An 8,075-nucleotide genomic window follows, 5' to 3' on the forward strand; every position below is an offset into this window, starting at 1 on the left:
TAGCCCCAGCACAGCCCTATCATAGCCCCAGCACAACCCTATCATAACCCCAGCACAGCCCTATCATAGCTCCAGCACAGCCCTATCATAGTCACTACACAGCCCTATCATAGCTCCAGCACAACCCTATCATAGCTCCAGCACAACCCTATCATTGCCCCAGCACAGCCCTATCATAGCCCCAGCACAGCCCTATCATAGTCAATACACAGCCCAATCATAGCCCCAGCACAGCCCTATCATAGCCCCAGCACAGCCCTATCATAGCCCCCAGCACCACCCCAGCACTGTTCCAGCATAGCTCTAGCACCGCCCTATCTTAGCCCCAGCACAGCCCTATCATTGCCCCAGCACTGTTCCAGCATAGCCCCAGCACCGCCCTATCTTAGCCCCAGCACCGCCCTATCATTGCCCCAGCACTGTTCCAGCATAGCCCCAGCACCGCCCTGTGATTGAGGGAAAACAGGTGTATAGACGCCACAACCTTCCCACATAACGGCTCCACCCGGTGCTCAGACCTCCAGGTTGCCGACACCTCCAATGTACCAAAGTAAGGAAATGGACGGTACTCAGGATGACATCCAATAAATAGTATTCCTTTATTGAAAAGACATGTACAACACGGTAAAAACATCCTACGCGTTTCGGGTGTTATTCCTTCGTCATGTCTCCTCAATAAAGGAATATTATTTCTTGGCGTCCTGAGTGCCGATCGTCCTTTTCATACAGCTCAGTGATTCATTCACAGCAAATAAGGAACGGGATTCATTGTCCACAATAACTTTATTTATAGAAGCATCGTCTGATCGATCGCCTTGTCAATAAACATATCAATACAAAAATAATCATTTCATTTAAAGGGCCGGAGACACACGAGGCAGTTCATGAGAGAAGAGTTCATCTGAGATGTTCAGGTTTATGAAATCGGTCAGCAGACATTCGATGTGAATATGAGGAAGGTAGGGAGACATTTTCCAGCACACGGCTGACTTCCTGTCCAGTGACCCCCTCAGGAGAATGCTGATCGTCCGTCTCTGGTGCCGGTGTGGGATCTATACAGACTCCTCTATTCTTTCCCATAAAGTCATTCAAGTCTATTTTTGTCTCGCTCATTAAAGTGTCCCCAAAACCAAATCTTTTATTTGTTAGTTTTGGATGGAATGGTTTGGGGTTTGGATCCCTTTCAGGGCTTTATTACTGTCTGTGCCCCAGTTGGGAAAATTTACTCTCTATGTATCCTGGTGGTCACCAGAACAGGAATAGATGGGAAATCACCAATGGGGACACCAATTCTGGTGACAACATAAAGGAAACTTCCTCCACCTTGGAGAGATTTCCTCTTACTTCCTGTTGAGTCTACAGGACAGGAGGCTTGTAGTAGTAGTAGTAGTAGTAGAGGTGGTGGTAGTAGTAGAAGTAGTAGTAGTAGTAGTAGTAGTAGTAGTAGTAGTGGTGGTGGTAGTAGTAGTGGTGGTAGTAGTAGTAGTGGTAGTAGAGGTGGTTGAAGTAGTAGAAGTAGTAGAAGTAGTGGTGGTGGTAGTAGTAGTGGTGGTGGTAGTAGTAGTAGTGGTGGTAGTAGTAGTAGTAGTGGTAGTAGTAGTAGAGGTGGTTGAAGTAGTAGAAGTAGTAGAAGTAGTGGTGGTGGTGGTAGTAGTAGTGGTGGTAGAGGTGGTTGAAGTAGTAGTAGTAGTGGTGGTAGTAGTAGTAGAGGTGGTGGTAGTAGTAGAAGTAGTAGTAGTAGTGGTAGTAGTAGTAGAGGTGGTTGAAGTAGTAGAAGTAGTGGTGGTGGTGGTAGTAGTAGTGGTGGTAGAGGTGGTTGAAGTAGTAGTAGTAGTGGTGGTGGTGGTAGTAGTAGTGGTGGTAGAGGTGGTTGAAGTAGTAGTAGTAGTGGTGGTAGTAGTAGTAGTGGTGGTAGTAGTAGAAGTAGTAGTGGTAGTAGTAGTAGAGGTGGTTGAAGTAGTAGAAGTAGTGGTGGTGGTGGTAGTAGTAGTGGTGGTAGAGGTGGTTGAAGTAGTAGTAGTAGTGGTGGTAGTAGTAGTAGTGGTGGTAGTAGTAGAAGTAGTAGTGGTAGTTGATCACGTTCATCTGGACTAATGTTGAAGATGGTTCAGAGAGTCACCTTTTCAGTTCTAATGAGGGTCAGGAAGATCCCCCAACATTTATACCCACAGAAGAAGCAGTGACACCTTTACCCAATCACCATGAAATATGTCAAGGCAGATGTTGATTGTTGAAGAACAGAGGGGGAGGTGTGAAAGTCATGGAGCCTCCCCTGTTCTATCACCCCATCCTGGGTGTCTTGAAGTCTGTATAGGTGTTAATTCTCTGAGTCACATGGCTGAAGCTGTACATTTTTGTCAGTTTGCTGGGTTAGAAATGGTAAAGTGGTGGAACGGTGCGCTTCCCCAACTTTCACACCTCCTGCCCTGTTCTAGGACAATCAACATCTGCCTTAACACATTAGAAATGACTTGGAGAAGCTTTGAAACATCTCGATCATTACTGATTGAGTCCAGTTAGATGAGACCACCTACTACTAGATACACCATGACCTGGATCCATTATACCAACTACTACTAGATACACCATGACCTGGATCCATGAGGCCAACTACTACTAGATACACCATGACCTGGATCCATGAGACCAACTACTACTAGATACACCATGACCTGGATCCATGAGGCCAACTACTACTAGATCTACCGTGACCTGGATCCATGAGATCACCTACTACTAGATACACCATGACCTGGATCCATGAGGCCAACTACTACTAGATACACCATGACCTGGATCCATGAGGCCAACTACTACTAGATACACCATGACCTGGATCCATGAGGCCAACTACTACTAGATACACCATGACCTGGATCCATGAGGCCAACTACTACTAGATCTACCGTGACCTGGATCCATGAGATCACCTACTACTAGATACACCATGACCTGGATCCATGAGACCAACTACTACTAGATACACCATGACCTGGATCCATGAGACCAACTACTACTAGATACACCATGACCTGGATCCATGAGATCACCTACTACTAGATACACCATGACCTGGATCCATGAGACCAACTACTACTAGATACACCATGACCTGGATCCATGAGGCCGACTACTACTAGATACACCATGACCTGTATCCATGAGACCACCTACTACTAGATACACCATGACCTGGATCCATGAGACCGACTACTACTAGATACACCATGACCTGGATCCATGAGACCAACTATTACTAGATACACCATGACCTGGATCCATGAGACCGACTGCTACTAGATACACCATGACCTGGATCCATGAGACCAACTACTACTAGATACACCATGACCTGGATCCATGAGACCGACTACTACTAGATAAACCATGACCTGGATCCATGAGACCAACTACTACTAGATCCACCATGACCTGGATCCATGAGACCGACTACTACTAGATAAACCATGACCTGGATCCATGAGACCAACTACTACTAGATCCACCATGACCTGGATCCATGAGACCGACTACTACTAGATACACCATGACCTGGATCCATGAGGCCAACTACTACTAGATACCCCATGACCTGGATCCATGAGACCAACTACTACTAGATACACCATGACCTGGATCCATGAGAACATTCAGGACAGGAAGTAAAGGGAAATCTCTCCGGTACATCAAAGATTAAGAAAAAAACTGACAGAGGTTCTAACCCATCCCAATTCCATTCAAAATGAAGAAAGGTTTGGATTTAGGTAATTTGCGGTAATTTAAGTTCATATTTCCGGAGTATTCCAAATTTTTATGGCAGTCATGAATGTGAAAACAAAGAAAATGTTTGACACAGAATCCCCCCATCGGTCTACAGAGCGAATTCTTCCTTATCGACAATTATGGGTCAAAATTTGAAAAAGAAATGGATTTTGAGATGGAAGATGTGAAGGGCGTCGGCCTCGATTGCGGGTTTTATTGCACGTTTACACTATATACACATAATATAGACAATAAATATCAGACTCGTTATATTCCAGTAATATGGAAAGGAATCCCTGCAGACCACGGCCTGGCAAGGACCATACTTTACTGAAGCATGCTGGGTAAGCAAAAAAGCTCCATCATCTCCTTCTATATATTCAGAGCCGTTCCTAGAGATCGGTTCAACAGAATTTCCCGCCATCCTTCTTTAGTCGCTGTCACCCTAATCACTAAAATCTTATCTAATCTTTTCCATAGTAATGCCATTTGTGAATCTTTTTAAAATCTGAATTTTCCTTAAACCAATGCCTGGTGATCCTGCCATGGAGGTCCTTGTTCAGGCACTTCCTGTTCTAGGGTGACAACACTGTCCCTGTCTCACAAATGTACTCCTCAGTTGTCACCCTGTCACATGGCCTTCAAATGGAGACTACGAGTGGAGGTTTCAATACGCCTTAGACAGACATGATCCACTGTTGTCACCATCAGGAAAATAGAAGACAGCCTGGCAATGGATTATTTCACAAAATGTCATCCAGTTGGGTTTTACCTTCTAGTTTTCCCTTTAGGGTTTATCAGGCGCATTGTGGTGTTCATACCTCTGGCCTGTAGATGGCGATGTTTACAGCTGTTACATGTTTGGTACTTTCTATACTCTTTAGTTCTTGTTTTATGGAGGCCTGAACCTATTATTAAAGCGCCCTATAACTGCCCTGGACACACACTTCCATAGGTGTCACGTGGGGGTTGTGGACACGTTATTGGTCCATCGATGGTAAGAAGGTGGCGGTGGTTTTCCTTTCCTCTGAGAAGATGAGAAGGGATACAAAAAGTGCAAAAGTCAGAAGCTGCATCAGAATCATCAGAGACGGCGGGATCCACGCAGAATTCAGCCATGTGCAGTGACCCCCAGGGGGAGCAATTCTCCAGAACGTGGTCAGATTCCGGAGCCATGTGCAGTGTCCCCCAGGGGGAGCAATTCTCCAGAACGTGGTCAGATTCTGGAACCATGTGCAGTGACCCCCAGGGGGAGCAATTCTCCAGAACGTGGTCAGATTCCGGAGCCATGTGCAGTGTCCCCCAGGGGGAGCAATTCTCCAGAACGTGGTCAGATTCTGGAACCATGCGCAGTGACCCCCAGGGGGAGCAATTCTCCAGAACGTGGTCAGATTCCGGAGCCATGCGCAGTGACCCCCAGGGGGAGCAATTCTCCAGAACGTGGTCAGATTCCGGAGCAATGTGCAGTGACCCCCAGGGGGAGCAATTCTCCAGAACGTGGTCAGATTCCGGAACCATGTGCAGTGACCCCCAGGGGGAGCAATTCTCCAGAACGTGGTCAGATTCCGGAGCAATGTGCAGTGACCCCCAGGGGGAGCAATTCTCCAGAACGTGGTCAGATTCCGGAGCCATGTGCAGTGACCCCCAGGGGGAGCAATTCTCCAGAACGTGGTCAGATTCCGGAGCAATGTGCAGTGACCCCCAGGGGGAGCAATGCTCCAGAACGTGGTCAGATTCCGGAGCCATGTGCAGTGACCCCCAGGGGGAGCAATTCTCCAGAACGTGGTCAGATTCCGGAGCAATGTGCAGTGACCCCCAGGGGGAGCAATTCTCCAGAACGTGGTCAGATTCCGGAACCATGTGCAGTGACCCCCAGGGGGAGCAATGCTCCAGAACGTGGTCAGATTCCGGAGCCATGTGCAGTGACCCCCAGGGGGAGCAATTCTCCAGAACGTGGTCAGATTCCGGAGCCATGTGCAGTGACCCCCAGGGGGAGCAATTCTCCAGAACGTGGTCAGATTCCGGAGCAATGTGCAGTGACCCCCAGGGGGAGCAATGCTCCAGAACGTGGTCAGATTCCGGAGCCATGTGCAGTGACCCCCAGGGGGAGCAATTCTCCAGAACGTGGTCAGATTCCGGAGCAATGTGCAGTGACCCCCAGGGGGAGCAATTCTCCAGAACGTGGTCAGATTCCGGAACCATGTGCAGTGACCCCCAGGGGGAGCAATGCTCCAGAACGTGGTCAGATTCCGGAGCCATGTGCAGTGACCCCCAGGGGGAGCAATTCTCCAGAATGTGGTCAGATTCCGGAACCATGTGCAGATATCTCTACAGAGCCTCCAGTATTATTACCACACAGGATTTATTATTATTATTATTATTATAAATCCTGTATAATAATAATATTATGGTGGCAGCAGTTTGCGCAGCGCTTTACCCCATGAGGGCAGACAGGACAAATACAATACAATCCAGGAGGAATCAGAGGGCGGCTCCTTAGATATGAAATGTCGGAGAGCTCCTGGTCCTAAAAACAACACAACTGAGGACAGGAATCTGCTTAGCTGCAAATGTCCCATTTTCAGGAAAAATAAATTCCCCGGTGTTTTGAAAAAAAAAAAAAAGCTCTCAGGGCCCCGGTTATATTTTCAGGATCAGTAAGTGATGGGAATTGGGTGACGGGAATTGGGTGATGGGAGTTGGGTGAAGGGAGTTGGGTGACGGGAATTGGGTGACGGGAATTGGGGGACGGGAATTGGGTGACGGAATTGGGTGACGGGAGTTGGGTGACGGGAATTGTGGGATGGGAATTGGGTGACGGGAGTTGGGGGACGGGAATTGGGGGGCGGGAATTGGGGGACGGGAATTGGGGGGCGGGAATTGGGGGACGGGAATTGGGTGACGGGAGTTGGGTGACGGGAATTGGGGGACGGGAATTGGGGGACGGGAATTGGGGGACGGGAATTGGGGGGACGGGAATTGGGGGACGGGAGTTGGGGGATGGGAATTGGGGGACGGGAATTGGGTGACGGGAATTGGGTGACGGGAAGTCTCTCTGCACAACATCAATACTGAGATGAAAAAAAGAACTATCCAGCAGGTAGGACATCCACCTTTAAAACAGTCAATCCAACCAAAAGTATTACATTGGGGTGGAGTATGGATTGGGGTGGAGTGTAGATTAGGGTGGAGTGTGGATTAGGGTGGAGTGTCGATTGGGGTGGAATATGGATTAGGGTGGTGTAGGGATTGGGGTGGAGTGAAGATTTGGGTTGGAGTAGGGATTGGGGTGGAGTAGGGATTGGGGTGGAGTAGGGATTGGGGTGGAGTGTAGATTGGGGTGGAGTGTAGATTGGGGCGGAGTGTAGATTGGGGCGGAGTGTAGATTGGGGCAGAGTGTAGATTAGGGTGGAGTGTAGATTGGGGTGAAGTATGGATTAGGGTGGTGTAGGGATTGGGGTGGAGTGTAGATTGGGGTGGAGTAGGGATTGGGGTGGAGTAGGGATTGGGGTGGAGTAGGGATTGGGGTGGAGTGTGGATTGGGGTGGTGTATGGATTGGGGTGGAGTAGGGATTGGGGTGGAGTAGGGATTGGGGTGGTGTATGGATTGGGGTGGTGTATGGATTGGGGTGGTGTATGGATTGGGGTGGAGTAGGGATTGGGGTGGAGTATGGATTGGGGTGGTGTATGGATTGGGGTGGAGTGTAGATTGGGGTGGTGTAGGGATTGGGGTGGAGTATGGATTGGGGTGGAGTAGGGATTGGGGTGGAGTAGGGATTGGGGTGGAGTAGGGATTGGGGTGGAGTAGGGATTGGGGTGGAGTGTAGATTGGGGTGGAGTAGGGATTGGGGTGGAGTAGGGATTGGGGTGGAGTAGGGATTGGGGTGGAGTGTAGATTGGGGTGGAGTAGGGATTGGGGTGGAGTAGGGATTGGGGTGGAGTAGGGATTGGGGTGGAGTGTAGATTGGGGCGGAGTGTAGATTGGGGCGGAGTGTAGATTGGGGTGGAGTGTAGATTGGGGTGGAGTGTAGATTGGGGTGGAGTATGGATTGGGGTGGAGTGTAGATTGGGGTGGAGTAGGGATTGGGGTGGAGTAGGGATTGGGGTGGAGTAGGGATTGGGGTGGAGTAGGGATTGGGGTGGAGTGTAGATTGGGGTGGTGTAGGGATTGGGGTGGAGTATGGATTGGGGTGGAGTAGGGATTGGGGTGGAGTAGGGATTGGGGTGGTGTATGGATTAGGGTGGAGTGTAGATTGGGGTGGAGTAGGGATTGGGGTGGAGTGTGGATTGGGGTGGTGTATGGATTGGGGTGG

The sequence above is a fragment of the Pelophylax lessonae genome, assembly GCF_965119305.1.
Source record: "Pelophylax lessonae genome assembly, chromosome: 8".
Taxonomy (NCBI): domain Eukaryota; kingdom Metazoa; phylum Chordata; class Amphibia; order Anura; family Ranidae; genus Pelophylax; species Pelophylax lessonae.